We start from the raw sequence: 16,872 nt of genomic DNA on the forward strand, positions 1-16,872 counted from the left end.
CGCCATCATTTCCACAGCCAGACTAGTTAATGCCAACTTCTTAAGTGTGCTACACCTTTATTCTTGTTGTCCCATCAGATTAATTACAATTTGATTAATTAGAAATACTGAACTGGAATTTGCATCCACAACCCTATGGTCTGGAGTCAAGAGCCCTGTCCACAATTCCACAATACTCTTATATACAGGTAATCTAGTTTTATTTCATAATATGAAACATAGAGAAGCTGCCAAGAAACTGTACACTGTATCATTATGAACCCTGTTCCACTGTGAGAGAAAGTGTAACTTACTAAGAATGATATTCATTTGCATGACATCTTAAACAGACACATCCAAAGAATTGTAGAAATATTGTATAATATCAACAGTGTACATGATATTTTTTAGTACAATACATGTGAACATCAAAACAACTTTCTGTCTTGGGATTTTCCAGGTTGGTCTATTCTAAAGTGCCTGTGTTGCTGTGTTGCAGGTGTATGCCATTGGTATTGTAGTACCCCAATTGCAGTGCAGTCTTGGATCTTATGCTGGCACGACTCCTTGCTGTGGTTTGCTGACATGAGAACCTTTTCTTATCTATCTCAGAACCGCAGGAAGACTGGGTTTCCAATGACAGCATTTACCACAGTAGTTTCATCATAAAAAAAGTTTATTCAAAGCTTAAATAAAAAATTATCAGACTCCAAAGAGAGTTACCACATATTAATTTTTCGGTATATGTTCAGATTTTTCAGGTTTCAGGTACTATAGGGGCACACCTTAAGTGTGCTGTCTTAGGTTTGGGATCTTACTTGGTGATACTTTTTAAAACGTTTTAAGGTCTGCTTAATAATGTAAATACCAATACTTTCTTCAATTTATTAGAATCACTACACATACAATGTACTGTAATAGTTTTATTGGAGACTGTGAAAGTATGCTCATGTCCCAAAAAAACCACAATCCTTTCAATGAAATAAGGAAACAGAAAAATTGAATAAATTTAAAAATTAAATTGAATAAATACAAGCGTAACAGGCTCCAGAGTTCATGTGGGAGGCCTTCTGTTTCCCAATTTAAGAAATCTGTTCTCTGAAATTTTGTGGTATTAGTCTAAGGTTCAGCGGGTTCTTACAACAGAGGAACTATGTAATTAGTATTTCTGATGGGATCTTCAAGTCGGTCTTCTAACCTCTTTATTCCCAAACAGCATGAATCACTAAATAAATCTCTCACACACACATCAGGAAAGCTTGCTTAAATAGAGATTTAATTAAAGACCGTCTCTTTACTCTACCAGATATTACCAGATATTAGAAATGATCTGCAGTATTAGTCAGAAAGAACAGTGATCAAGAAAAGTGGATGAAGTTACAGCCTCTGTCATTTCAATACAAAACCTGTGGCACTTCCTGGTTTTCAAAATGATTAAATGGAATGTCAAGTGTTTTGGTGTCCTTAAAGCTCAATGGGTGTAATGGGTAGAATACATAAATGCAAAGATTAATCCAAGATTAAGACCACACACACAATAATTCGAGAATACTTTTTTTTTATCCAGGCTACCTAAAGATTTGCTTTCCATAACTTCACTGGTGTACCTCTCACAGGCTTATTATCTTCTTTGGAAAGTGACTTGTACCAACTTACACATTTTCCTTTCACAGGCTTAGATTAATGCAGTCACCCGAGGTGAGAAATTTAAGGATTATAATTGATCCTGATGTGAGCCATGAGTCTCATGCTGAGATGGTAACCAAGGAGATGTACTACCTCCCCTTAAGAAATATACTTAATTGGAGGCCTTTTGTCCACGTCTTACTGTATGTTGAGAAAATGATGTAATTGACTATTTCTCTACTAGGATAGAAGATTACAACACCCAGCTTGCTGGCACATGCGAAGTACGTCCTGTCATATAGAGTTATTGTTAAAGACATTCAGTTAGGATGTTTTAACTTGAGAATGGTTGCAAACTACACTAAGCCCATTTAGCCCATCTTGCTCATATGGTTCCTCACACCTGAAAGGTCTGAGGACTAGTCTGGGAAGTTATATTAAAACTATACATGCATGGTAAGACCTCATTAAGAAAACTGTACAGTTTTATCACAATACTGGATGAAATGATGTTTGAAGAAAGTCACCCATCTTAAGAATCTTCCTTTGCCGCCCAAATGAAAGATTTCCCTTGTGTAAACTCTTTGTGTAAAGGGCCATTTCCTATTCTCTGTCTTGAAATGAATTCCCTTAGTTTGCAGTTATAACTACTGTACTGACTGTTAAGTAGTCCACATAACATATTTAAATACAATTTTACTCCCTTTACCTTGCCATATATTACAATCCCAATTAGAACATTAATTAATGCTTTTGAACGTCTACGGCTAAAATATGCTATTTGTGGTGTGGTGACTCAAACAGAACGCTGTTCAGAGCTTCAGAGGTAATTAAGCTGTTTCAAAGCAAGGGGGTGAATACTTATGCGTTCAGTTATTTTCTGTTTTTTATTTTTAATTAATTTAGCAAAATGTCCGGATTTTTTTTTCACATTGACATTATAGAGTACTTTGTGTTGATGAGTGGCAAAAATTCTCAGTTAAATACATCATGGTTCCATGCTGTAACACAATAAGATGTGAAAAAGTCCAAGGGGGGTGAATACTTTTGTAAGGCACTGTATATACATTACTTTTTAACTTTTGTGTTGACTATATTTCTACTGAATGATGAAAATGTGTAGGATGCACGAAACTGCACTTCCCCATCTTCTTCTGTAAAAAGATGACTACACTTACAGTATAACCCAGTATAGAAGCTTATTGGCTATAAAGCAGTGTTTATTTCTTGTAACATTACACCTCAAGGGTTTTAATTGTACTATGTCTGAATCCATATTGCTCCTCCAAGACATAACCTCAAATTCCACTCTCTTATGAATGAGGCTTTTGTGCCTTTTGAGTTGAAGTCTTTATATGAAACGGTAAGGCATGGAGAAACATTCTGTAAATCATACAGGTCTTACATAAGCAGGTTTAAGCTGAAAACAGAGAGCACTGGAAACCAATATAAGCTGCTTCAATAGACCCTGAAATCAACACTTTGCTATTCAGGCATTTTTTATTCAAAAGAAAAAAAATTAGGGTTCAATGTTTTAAAGAGCAAACATAATACCTGATGTGCCCAATTAAGTGGATGCCTTTCTCTTGAAGAAAGTGGTTTCAACAGCTGTAAACTACGGTATTTCTTCAGTTTGTGAAATTCTTTTTCGTTAGTTTGTGTATGTGAGAGATTAAGAAGATATTTACAGTGTTGCACTCACAATGTGATTTTGTGTGACTCTGAAATGCACACAACATACCTAGATGTCTTTTGGTAAGTCTTGTTACAAACTTTTAGTATGTGCTGTCAAATATGAGCTTGATTTAATACTCTATCACCTGAGCAGTGCCAGAGAAGAAAAAGTCATATGTTATAAGGAACTGAATCTTTTTAATTTCTAATACAATTTTTAAAAACACTCAAGAGCATTGACAGTCAATCTAGCATATTTCTTTATTCTTCATACTTCTTGGTTTTCAATGCACTTAAAATGTGAAAGTGCATTTAAAATCAGGAATAGGAGGCACCTCTTCACAGAAATGGTTGTAGGAGTGTGGAACAACCTGTGCAGTCATATTGTTGAAACCTGGCTGCTTTCAATAAGTAGCTGGATTAGATCCATGGATCAATTCACTAACTACCAAATAAGACGGGCCAAATGGGCCTACATTGACAAATCAATGTTAAAAGCTTTGTGGTACCAAGCCCATGTTGTGCACAGGTGATACGCAATCCTTATAATCCCAAAGAAGGAGATAAAGTATGACAGTCATGTATCTGCAATTACCTTACCTAAGAAAATGCATGAAAAATACATTGTCTAATTCTGGAGTCTAATCATGTGCAGTCCATTCTCACCAAAATGCACACTGATTTGTAACCTTTCTCATCTTCTTGTGTTCTTTACAATATAAAGATTCTAGAGAACTATCCATCCATTCATTTCTGAATGCATTCAAACTGCTTTACTCAGTACAGGGTGACAGGTATCACCAGAGCCTGTCCTGGCAATAATGGGTACAAGACAGGTTAAAACCTTAGAGCACACAAACGCGAACACACTCATACCAGGGCCAGTTTCCACAGAAGCCAATTAACCTACCAGTACTGCATGTCTTTGGACTACAGGAGAAAACTGGAGGCTCTGGAGGTAACTCACATGAACACAGTAAGAACATACAAACTCCACCCACATAGCACCCCGAGAACTGAACCCAAGGCCCTAGTGCTACGAGACAGCAATGCTAAACACAGTGCCGCATTAGAGAGCTTATAAAAGTATAAACCTGCTTAGAAAATGAGAAGGGTTTGCATGTCTTTTAGTAATTAATAAAAAATTCCTTTTAAAATGACAAAAGGGGAAATGTATCAGTGGCATGATTGTTCAGTACTAAAACGAACCAACTAAAAGCCCTTTTTAAAATAACAGAAAATTTGAATGTATTTTTTGTTCCCTTAAAAATGAAACCAAAACACATAATGTGCCCGTTAATATTTGCATATGTACTGTACTTCCAACATCAACAGCAACATGAGAAATTATAAATTAATTAACAAAGACAACCCACAACAACAGCCACTGGTGAATCACTGGTTTGCCTGAGACAGAAACTGACACTGAATCATTATCTTGACAGGACCTCCTCCTCGGGGGTTCTACCTACCTTGTACTATATCTATCCTGTCAGGTTAGCACCTGATCTCTTAAAAGCAGTGAATGAGGAAATATGTGACCTGCAGTTCAGAGATACTATCAGGAGTTTTAGTTTTAGTTAAGTTAATGTGCACTCTCTCATAGCATCAATACTTTATGGGGGTGGCCTGTTTTTCATGCCAAGCCCAAAGTTCTTTTGGGACACCTGAATGCAGGTTAGTGTTCCTAGTGATAATAGTGTAGGAGAAGCATTTGTGAATACCATATGCACATATTCCATAGCAAGATGTAATATTTGGAAATAACTATTCAGGATTAATAATCTATATGGTTAATGAGTGAGTTATTCCTTCATTTATCAGTGAAAGAAAAGTTGTTACATCACTAATAGGGTACCTTTTTTTTGTTACACTGCAGTACATTCAATAGCTAAGTCAATATTTTGCACATTTTTATCTCTCTCTCAAGCCTAGTAAAGCAAATGCCTGGTATTAATCATGAAACATGACATCACGGTGTATAAAAATCAATGATGGAATTTAATTTAAATACACAATTTAAATACATCACCAGCTGCATATACTGTATATACAGTATGAGTTTCGAATGGGGAGTTGTGTTATTTTGTGAGCTACAAAGGGCAGGACCAAAAAAGGTTTGTAACCCTTCTTATGTTCTTAGAAGCTAATTCCATTCTGAAAAGTAAAAAGAAAGAAGGCTTAAACAGCCAAAACCTTGTTTTTTTCTTTCTTTTTGCTTTCCAGCATGGAATAAACCTTTGTATCTAAGCGTGCTGTATATGTCTGACTTCAGTTTTGAAGTAGGAGAAAACAAACAAGAACAGGACATGGGAATTCATTTCCCCTACCACAACTGACAAAAGAATCTAAACGGCTTAATACCATGTGGTTTGAGAAAAACAGGACTGCTGAAACCTGTTTTCACAAATGCAAAACAAGTAAAGCAGCCTGTCAATTTTTCAGTGTGGCAGGTCTCCACATCATGTGGAGGACCTCTGCACATACAGGTAAATCCTCTGTAAAGCAAGGTCTCTGCACCCCACTTGGTGCGACGTTTATGATGACCCTGGGGAATTGTACAACTGGAGCTCTGGCCTGGCGCCTCGACTTGGTCTATATTCCCCAGTAAATGTTAGCTTAAATGATGGAAGAGCAGCACTGTGCTTCTCCTCTTTAACAACACTCATCATGGCAAGCTAGCCATATTTTTCTTTTTTTAAATTGAAGAGAGAGCCAGTCCGCTTTTCCCTTTTCCAAACTCACTGAAAATATTTAACCTCCCCTGTGGTCTAATGGTAAATTGCCTTAACTAATGACTAGACACAGAGACATTAAGAAAAGGAGATTTATATAGAGAACAATGATCAAAAAAGACACTGCAGATCTTACTCCCTCTGCGTCACACAAATGCAGGTAAGAGTTTACCTGCTGCCCATACCATCACAGATGGCTGAGACAAGGCTGCTCCGTTGCAGTCATACTACTGATCCATGAACTCTGTCTAAACATCATATCCCTCTTCAATAATTTGGTATAAACGGCTATTGCGTTGCATGATGCAACGCAATAGCCGTTATTATTATATGTTAAATTTTTGTCCCTGTTTTTCTTACTGGCCTACCAGTAAATCAAATCAGGTCGTACATTGATTAGTGTTGCTGCCTCGCAGTACTGGCATCCCAGCCCTTGGCTCAGTTTCTGGTGTATTCTCTGCATGGAGTTTGTACGTTCTCCCTGCATTCACATGGGTTTCCTCCAGGCGATCTGGTTTCCTCCCACAGTCCAAAGACATACTAGTGGGTTAATTGGCTTTTGGGAAAATTGTCCATGATGTGACTGTGTGTGTGTTTGTCTGTACCCTGAAATGGACTGGCATCCCGTCCAGGGTGTTTCCTGTCTTGCACCTGTTGTTTGATAGAATAGACTCAGGTTCCCCCAGTGACCCTGTATTGGATAAAGCAGTCAGAAAATGGATGGATGTACATGAATTTAGCAAGCTCTCATAGTTCTAATTGTGAGAAATGCGGAACTATCCAAGGAGTTCTGTGAAGAATAACGTATCAGGGTGATAGGCCCACCCTCACACTTTGGGTTTCTCAGTTTTTCTCAGTTGAGTCATCTCTTTCATGCAACTCTGCAATGTGAAGAATATACAGTTCTATAAAAGTGAGAATCTGCAATAGCTTTATTAGAAATATTGAAACTCAACATAAAGGTGGCATTTTTAAAACATGTGTTGGAGGGTGAGGCTTGCATTGGGGGTTGCTTAAGTTCCTAGGTTACTACCACAATAAATTATTTCCTGGGGTGACAGTCCTCCATGTGCAAAATCATATTTTTTCTTCTTTCCTGTGCTTAATCAGATAAATGTCTCCTTTGGGCCCCCCTTTCAAAGGGGATAGAGGACTTGTTGGGTGGGACGTTAGAATCTGTGGCCTCTCTGACACTTCACTAATATGTCATACTGTATGTCATACCTTTTAGGCCTTCTGACTCCTAAAAAAACATTTTTAAGGATACATTTCATTCCCCTGTCCTCATAACTCAGTGATGGAAAGTCTGGAGAAAAAGGTCTTTCACTACCCATATGAGGTGCTTGCAGTACCTTGGTTCATGTACACATGGTATATTGTCTTAACTGTTGGATGCACATTCTTCCTGGTCCATGTCAGCTTCACTCTGCAGTGTGGATCCTTGATTACTGAACACTTTGCAACCATTCTGATTGAAGACTTGAGTCTTTTGGAGATACTGTTCAGTTTCTGAGCATATGAAACAACTAACTGTTTTCATATTTTCTGTCATCACTGCTCTGACCATTTTGAATTGCTAGGAGAAGCTGTTAAAGTGATTCACATAGGACAGCAACCAACATGTTTAGCTTGTGAAGAGCTGGGTTAAAATAAAAAACCTGTAGATATACAGGGTTTCTGGGTCCAGGACTGGACAACCCTGATTTAAAGTTTCACTCAGCTGAATAATTGTTGTAAGGCACTCTTGGAATTTTACAGCCTTTTTAAGCTTTAATGTGCCTTTTATGTTCAAAGCATGAAAGATGAAAACAAAAGCTCTTCCAAAGCTATGTCAGGAATCTTTCGTTTTCTTTATTTTATAGTGGCCATAGGCTGAGAAAAATATGAATCTGACTTAGGTTTGTGAAAAGCAAAACATGTTTTTGAGTTTTATGTTGATGCTCTGTGCATGAAGCAGACACTGTATTCACAGTGTGTGAAAAATTGTCATTAAGGCCACATAAATCAGTCCAGACTTTTGCAATCCAAACAAGTGGAAAACAAGAACCTGTGTAAATAATGATCTGGGGTGGTGGCAGTTTGATGGATGTTGGGATGAACTTCATTGGTTTTGATGTTGACCAGCTGTACCTTGCAGAGGAAGGAGTCCTGTCATCACTGCTAAGCCCTGTCATTCAGGGTATTTCCTATAAAGATAAGAACATAAGAACAGTAACATAAGAGGTCATTCAGCCCATTTAGCCCGTTTGGTTGATAGGAGCTAACGGACCCAAGGATCTTAACTTGCATTTTCTTGAAAGATGCCATGGTACTTTATCTAGGGTATCACTTGTGTCCTCTGGTTCTTATTTCAGTGTTAATTGTGATTAATTCTGCTGGGTTGACTTTATCAACATGTTTGAGGCTTCAGAAGACTTGTATTGTATCAGGTAATCCTCTCCGTGCAAGACTAAATAGGTTCAGTTCTGTCAGTCTGTCAGTGTCCCTTCAGTCCCAGTAAGTATCTGGTTACTCATCCTGGACTGATTTCAGGGAGGTTACATCTTATCTATAATGTGTTGACCAAAAGAGCCTATTGGTCTATTAATCTATTATACAATTTGAACATAATATCGCACAATTTAATTTCTACACTTTTATCTACATATCCTAACATGTTGTTTGCTTTTTAAATTGCTTTCCTGCATAGTCTAGATGAGTGGATAATATTTCAGAAAATTCTCTTTGTCACATATCCATTGGTAATACAACAAAGGGAGAAGGGCAATACATTCACTACTGTTATATGTTGTGATATGTTTTCCATTGTTTCATTCTTGAGATAAAGGATGTAAAACTAGCGTTCTGAATGTGAAAGATCCCACAACACTGTTTTGGAAAAGTAGGGGTGTTAACCCCAGCATCCTGGATCAATCCTGCTCTTGTTTTGAACAATCCAGTTTACCTGAGCCTCAAATTGAACTCAGTGTCTCATTTCATTGCTTGATCTGTCCTGCAGTGGGTTTGTTGTTGCAGAATGTGCCACCCAGGAGGGTGCTGCACTTCAGTGGTGGATGATGAAGTAGGTCCCTGCCTCTATGTGAAGCTCTTTGGGAATCTTTGGAAAAGTGGCAGTGCCATGACCCTCACCAGGGAAAGGGAGCAGAAAGTGGATGTTCATATATAAGAGTTGTTGGGTTACTGAAGCAGTAGATGGCGCTACTGAGAATGATTTTTTTTTCATATAACATACATTACTTTGCAATGTATTCAACCCCTTCCAGTCACTTTCCAATTTTGTTGAATTACAAATGACGCATACATATGTTTTCAAAGTGAATATTTCTAATCAAAATATCACTGACATTTAACTTCATTCACCTATAAAACTGTTCAGTTTGAACATTTACATTCAACATTTGATTAAATATGTTCTCTGCAGAACATGCACATATATCAATTGTAATTTTACCAAATGGGACATTTGGGAAGGGGAAGAATATTTTTACAAAGCACTGTATAAGCATGGGCATTTGCTGAGGTTCAAGTGCAAACTTATGGAGTAAAATATTATCAGAGTTATAAAAATCTGTAATATGTTATACAGCACGTAATGTCTATAATGTCTTGTCCATTTGTCAATCATCATGTTCCATTATTGGTGTTGGGAAGCCAGTCACCCCTAGACACTTAGTTAAGTCCACCCTTTAAAAGACATTGGTGACTTCCAGCTCAGAATGTTATGTGCTGAGTGCATTATACAAGCTATTTTTTCTCACGTAACAAATAATTCCAAAAGCATTTCACTTTGCCCAGCTTCTTTAGCCTTTCTGTTTGTCAAGGTTTGCTTTTTTTTGGGGTCCTGCCACTATAAATACGTGACTTCAAGGCGGTCTTGGAAAATCACAGGGCAGAACAATCTCTATTAGCTGAGAATGAATCAGACAGGTGCACATGGTATGATAGTCTAATGTGCCTGGAAGGTGATTTCTGCCCCTGTTCTGTGAAGGCTGCTCATTGTGTGTCGGAGGGAACTCCCCTCTTTGTGAACAGGGCCACAGCAGCGTCACTGAGCACACTCACAGGCTGCCCATCCCCTTCCCTGTCACCACTTGTTCCTGAACATGAGGGAACTTGAATCTGGACCTGCCCTTTCTGCTTTGCATGAGTGCTTTGGAATATTGAACAGGAAGAAGGCCCCACTCTAACCTAGAGCTGACAGCCATCTGAAGGAGATTCACAACATTGATGTACTGTATAGCACTTGTTATACTAATCAGTATAAGCACCATATATACAGTATACACAGTAAATATAATGTGATGTATAACCATATAAGAACCAGTATTTAGCAAAGCTAACAAAGCTGTTCTTGTCTGATATTGCAAGAGCAGTTAGAGCAATCATGACTCAGTGTGCACTGAAATGCAGGTATGCGTACATTGCTGTGCAATTAGATTTATTCCACAGTATGACTAAAGACCAGGTGCTTGTCAGGAAAAAGTTTTAAAACGATCTCCTTTATTGTAAAAAAAGACACGTCTTGGATTTCAGAAATCACACAAACTTAAGGTTTTTTTTTAACATATACAGTACTCTGTATAACTGCCCTCTTTTGAAAAGCATTAAAATTAAATGACTCTTTCCACTCTATTTACAATTCTCTACAGTACTTTATGAAGTTTTATTCCACCTTGAATGGTTGTGTTTGTGCTGTGTATTTTAAACTTAGGTTTTAGTAAGTATATATTCATGCCACAGAAAAATAGTCTAGAGACTGTCCTTTAAAATTCACCACATTCGAACTGCCTGCCCTTCCCATTTTAAAACCTGAACTTTAGACAAAGAAGAAAAAAAAGAAGAATGAATAATTACAGGTATGTGATAAAAAGGGCATGGGTACAAAGTCATTGTGTGAAAAGCAGGAACACAAAACCAGGTGGCAACAACAGAATGATGTTTCTGCCTTGACAACAGCCCTAGCTAAACCAAAGTGACAGAATAAATAATTTATATAGGTCAGTACTAAAGTCTTCTGGACTGTCTGGATGAGTGAGCTTCTAAATGGAGGAAAGAGTAACATGCTTAGAAGCCATGTGAACAAAATCTGGGTAAATTCAGAAGGCTCCTGAGTAGCCTGAGCAGCCTAGCCAGAAAAGGCTCTTGATTCAGGCTTAGGCTTCAGTCTGTTGCCCAGACGCCATGAACTGAGGTCTGAGTGATGCCATTAACTGACCGTGACAAGGACCTTCCAAGTGGTGGTACACTATTAATACAGTGCAGCTGTGGTAGGGTAGGGATGACTTGTCCAGGACTCTACTGCTGAAACAGAAGCTCTTTCCATTTCCTACATCACTCACATCACTGACAGATGTAACACTCCTCCAGCTGGCGCTTATTCACCTGCATGATTCTGTGGAGCTCACAGTGAGTCAACAAATGGAGGAAAATTTGTGCCCACCCACATTCTTCAACTGTATCACAGGAATCACTGCTGCAAGTCAAGATGAAGTAACAAGTAATTCCATGTTGGGTGGGTTACTAGATGGAAAATACAAAATATTGTTAAACCTTAAGAAGATGTTGGCAAGAATAAAGTCACGTTTATCAAGACAGCAATGATAGCATTTTAGTTTAACTTTGACTTTAACTTTTACTTTAACTTTGGAAAAGCAATCAGCTATTAAAACACCACTTAATACCTGGTGTTCCACCAGGTCTTACGATACTGCTGAATGAGATCTATTACTACTTGAAGGGAAAGCCTTTGGGGTGACTTCCTTAAATGTGTCAACTCTGTTAATTCTACTCAACTGCATCAAAGTACATGATAGAAAACCTTTTTTTCTCTCTTCTCCTAAACTATAACTCCTTTTTTCTTCATACAGTACAGTATATTTACTTATTTTTTCATTCCCAATGGGAAACTCTATGTGTAAATGATTATATACTGTATACCCCCCAACAATGTGCTGTATTTACTAATACATTGTGTATATTATAATGTTTTATATGTAAACATATATATTCCTAAGTGTTACCTTTATTTGTTTACTAATCTTTCCTTGCTGCTAACTGCCAACAGTCTGTGATGTATTTTACTGACTTCTTTTAGTACCAGGGAGAGAAGGGAGGGAAGGCCTGTTTGTCAAGAGTTTGTAGTAAGAATAACAATTTTGATTTTAATTTTAAAAAAGCAAAGATGTTTGGCACTGATCTTAAAACAACTGAATAAAAAGATTTAGGTCTTCAGTTTTTTCCCAACAATTCAGGAAAAGGCTGATAAAATGTTTGAAAATGGGAATAGTGTAGGTTTTAAATGATGGAACATTTAATTGGTGGTAGGCATAGGTGCAACCTCATGTAAAATATTGCATGCAATTAAAGTTAGAAAAGGACATTTCTGCCCTGTCCAGGAAAAGCTCAAAGAAGAGCAAACAGGTTATTTTCTGGTTTTAAGGGTGTGTAATGCAAAACTTAACTACATCTCTTTAGCCTTAGACGCTTCACAAAGCGTTCTGATTTAATCATTCTACACCCTGAAGTGTACTGACACATTTAGTCCAGATAACCCAATGGACAACAAACAAGAGACCTGAATAATCACTTCACACAATGGGTTATGAGTGCATGGGACAAGTGCTGGGTAAAGGTACTTTTAAAAAGTAATATATTACAATTTACTTGTTTAAGGAATTTCTTTTTAAAAATCAACATACATTTGGGGAAAAATAAGAAAAATACAGTGATCTACTGTATGTAGTCTGTATACAGTTACTTGCATTAATAAATTACCATCTTTAAAGCAATTTTCCCACATTCTCATTCATTTTAAAAAAGTGTTCCATTACACAAGTATGTTATATCTGTGATGGATTACTCCATGAAAGCAACTTTCCTCAATGCTGTCTGGAACAAAATGTCCCTGCAAGCCTTTGAAACATATTTGCTGTTATCCTTCAACGCTCAGCAAGTTCCTTCAATCAATAAACAGCTAGCTAGCACACTAACGGGCAAGCCAGGCTGGCCGGCCTTGTCATGTTTGTAATCTTTTATTTAGTTTGTATTTGTGGAAGATCTAAGTACGTTTTACTGGGCTCCACCAAAGAGACATGAGACTAAATAAATGTTGATTATTTGACTTTCTCTTATTAGATTTTAAATATTCAGTCAATGTATTTTAACATTGCTTTGGTTTTTCTTTTACGTTACCATTTAGAATGTTCAGTGGTCTAGCACCCAGACTCTGTGCCCCTCTGTTGAAGGGATTGCCTTCACACCCTGTGTACGTACCTCTGTTGAGTTTTCTTAGCTGAGCTTTCACATTACAGCATACATCTGCAGAGAAAGCCTTGAGGAAAACAAACTGGAAGCCAGCACTGATAAACTCTAGCGGGACAGACCCAACTGAAAAGGAAAGGAAACTGAGCTGTCAGCACATAATGAAAATGCTATTTCTTCATTCTTGGAGAGGAGAGATAAGCTGGGTGGGCATATCTGTTATTGTTTTCATTGCAAACAATACTGAGCCCACAAATTAGTTGGCAGGCAACTTAAAGCTGTCTCAAGTATAGGAATGTTTTTGATATGTATGCTGTGGTGCTTAATATACACTTAGTGGGCTCAGGAAGTACATTTGTCTTTCCCAGTTTTCTGTTTTCCCAGTCTGTTTATCTTGTTCAGTTATTAAAATAACCATTTTTAAAATTGCAAACAATTCTTTATTTAACAAAGTGTTTTATTCACTTCACACTGTATTATCAAGATCTGTAAAGAATTATAAAATCAAAATGTATATAAAATTGAGAAGCTGTATATAAAATAGTTATAAAATAAAATGTTACAAATAATTCACCAGACTACTTAAAAAGCATTTTTGCATGCAAATCATACATTTATTTATGATCAATTAATTGATTAGTCAATCAATCAATGTCATTACTTGTATCTGCATTTTGTTTTACATGTACAGTTGCTAAGGCATCTTGAGAGAAACGTTTGTAACTTGTCTTGTAGAGAATAGACAGTTCCCTCTCTCAGTCATCACTTTCTGCCCCTGTAAGAACATTGGACAATGGGTCCACTTCATCATCTGAGGTACAATGCTGTTCTGAAATTTTTCATGAATGAAAGACCACCATAACATCTTTATATTGGATTCTTCATAAGACTTTGAGACATTAAAGGATTAGATACTGCATTAATATAAGACGTTTTAAACTTACCAAGAACAGATGAGCTAACCATACAAACAGAAGAGATGGGACAATTTGCATCCATTGTTTCTATCCTGAACCCAATAGCCAGATGTTACTGAGGCACAAAGGGTAGTTACAGCACATGAAAAAAAGCTTAAGAAGAAACAGATATAGCAGCTGTTGTGAATAAAAGAAAAAAAATTGAATAAAAGGCTCAGCCCCCCAACGACTACTGAAAGACAGAAAAAAATAATTTGCACCCCACACAATAAATTAGCTTCTGAAGTTTGTGATGATTTGTGTCCTACTCCTACACTACCAGATCCTTGACAAAAAGCCATCTGGGTACCAAGTGTCCAATTTCAGAGAGGTTCATATTATTTCTTTAAAAAATTAATAACAACTAATAACAAAACTAATAACAACAATATGTAATGCAATTGACTGGAGCTGTTTTCCAAGCTGATTTACTTACTCTATAACCAATACAATTACAAAATGCAAATCCTTTTAAAAAACTTACAAAGAGAAAGCACTTGTAGGAGAGGAAGGTAATAAGTAACCCAGTGCAATAAAAACGTTTTATAGTTCACACAGAACAGTCCAGGAGTTTACTTAGTACCATGACTTAGGAAGTACAATAAAAGAAGTGCAGAATGCAATAATTGTGAAAGCTGTGTAATAAAATATATAAACAATTGCAGACTATAAATTTAACCAGGTGCACAAAAATCAGAACTTTTTTTTATCTTTATGTGATCTTTTCTGCTAGCTAAAAACTTGAAAATATGGCCTCAAAGACATTTAATATATAAATGCAATTCTTTGTAAAAGTTTTTTTCAGGTTGAGGAGAGACAAATTAAATTTCTTGTGATATTGGCTGATAATGTGATAATGGCTGAACATTCTTTATTGCAATGTGAAACCCATGAAAATGCTAAGCTATAATTCAGTCTTAAAGGTTTCTCTTTGCCTGTGGTCCCGGTGAGTCAGATTTCAGACTGTTAACTGACCTATAAAGGTTAACCCTGTCTGGCATTAGGAATCTTGTTTGTACAAGTCTTTCCTATACCGGTTATTTAAAGAAATTGGAACAAATCTTTTTGTTTTATGTTCTAAGATTACATGTGGAAATTCGGTAACAGCATAATTACCATCTTCTTGCCTCATCTAGTCAGACGCTCATCAAGGTTGGGCCCAGTCAGTACCAGGGCTGGTGACCTCTTAGGGAAACCATACTGGTGCTGCAAGTGGTATTGGTGGACCTGTAGATGTCGCTCCTATCTCTGGACCAGAATTTGCTAACCAATATAGCAGTTTGGTGACCAGGCATACTGTGCTCAAGGAGGTGCCATCCTTGAGATTAGATGATAAACTGAGGTCCTAACTACTTGGTCATTAAAGATAGAAAAATGGTACAGTTTTGTAAGAGCAGCTGCTACATTAATAAAACAATAACAAATTATAAAATGTGAGTGAAAGGAACACCCAGTCTATTTTTAAATGGAAAAGTGGTATATTAAAGTTAAAAAAAACAATAGGAAGATATATAACCTAAAACAAACTCAAAAGAAACTCGAAAGAAATTTACCGGAAATGTAGATCATTACTTTTCTGCTTTTGCTAGGAGTTAACCATGCACAATGATATTCACGTTTAGTGAATAAACTGGGTTGACACTCAATGACTGTACCAGGAGGATATCAGTATCTGGCATTGAGCTGAACAAAAGATTTAAAATGCATTAGTTTTATTGTGAGAAAACAAAAGGATAATCCTTGTACTGGTGCAATGGTCTTATAGAAGTACAATTGTATGCAATTTAACAACAAGAAAAATGCAACCTAAAAAACTTGAATCTTCTGTAAGTTGGAAGCAATCCTTTCTTAGCTGTTGTGTGAACACATATATACACATATATAGATAGTTTAAACCCGAAGAAGGCTCCACAGCCAAATTGTTGTGTTTTCTTTCTTCTCTTTTCAGCATGGAATAAACCTATTACCTGTTCCTTTGCAGCCTATCCATGCTGACACAGCTACCCACCTGAACTACTGTACTTCAACCTACTTCTGCTGCGACCCCCTATGCCTTCCTCTAAAGCTTTTTCTAGATCTCTTCATCATTCCTTCTCCTATTCCCTGGGCTACTTGTCCGCCTCTAAACTACTTACTAAACCAGCATTCTGTCTCTTCACAGCGATCTGCTCCAAGACCGGGCTTTCTAACCACCTCCACCATTCATGATCCTTCCTTATTTGCCCCTAGCTGTGTTTGGGAGTGAGAAAGAAGCTACAGGAAAGCACATATGCAGGCTCACCATTGCTTATTGTCCTTCAATGGTTAACGCTTATCACGGAAGGGGATCAGAGTCAGAATCAGAATCTGCTTTGTTGTCCACATACAGTGGGCATTTTCCCTTGGCTTCACTGAGACAACAATAAAAACTGTGAAATGCAGAGTGCATAAAACATACAGAGGATATTACAAGATGTGTACAATCAATGCAATATAAATAACAATTTTAAAAATGCAATACATCAGATTTGGAAAGAGTAACGGCACTTGGAATGAATGACATTTATCTTAAATGTTTTTTGTAGCCTTTGGTACTCTAAACTGTCAACCAGATTGTAGTTGTAGTGGGTGTGAGGCATCATTTACTGTTAACATTGCTTTCC

General features: G+C 37.1%; 1 long non-coding RNA gene across 1 annotated transcript; it reads right to left on the bottom strand.

Moving 5' to 3' along the window:
- Window positions 1-7,845: 7,845 nt before the first annotated feature.
- On the bottom strand, window positions 7,846-13,639 carry LOC148675106 (uncharacterized). The gene is made up of 3 exons (XR_015935445.1): window positions 13,287-13,639; window positions 11,397-11,534; window positions 7,846-8,200 (listed from the first exon to the last, which is right to left on the bottom strand). It is a non-coding gene; the product is annotated as an uncharacterized LOC148675106 (long non-coding RNA).
- Window positions 13,640-16,872: the final 3,233 nt, after the last annotated feature.

The sequence above is a fragment of the Lepisosteus platostomus genome, chromosome 3, assembly GCF_059453375.1.
Source record: "Lepisosteus platostomus isolate fLepPlt1 chromosome 3, fLepPlt1.hap1, whole genome shotgun sequence".
In the NCBI taxonomy this organism is placed as follows: domain Eukaryota; kingdom Metazoa; phylum Chordata; class Actinopteri; order Semionotiformes; family Lepisosteidae; genus Lepisosteus; species Lepisosteus platostomus.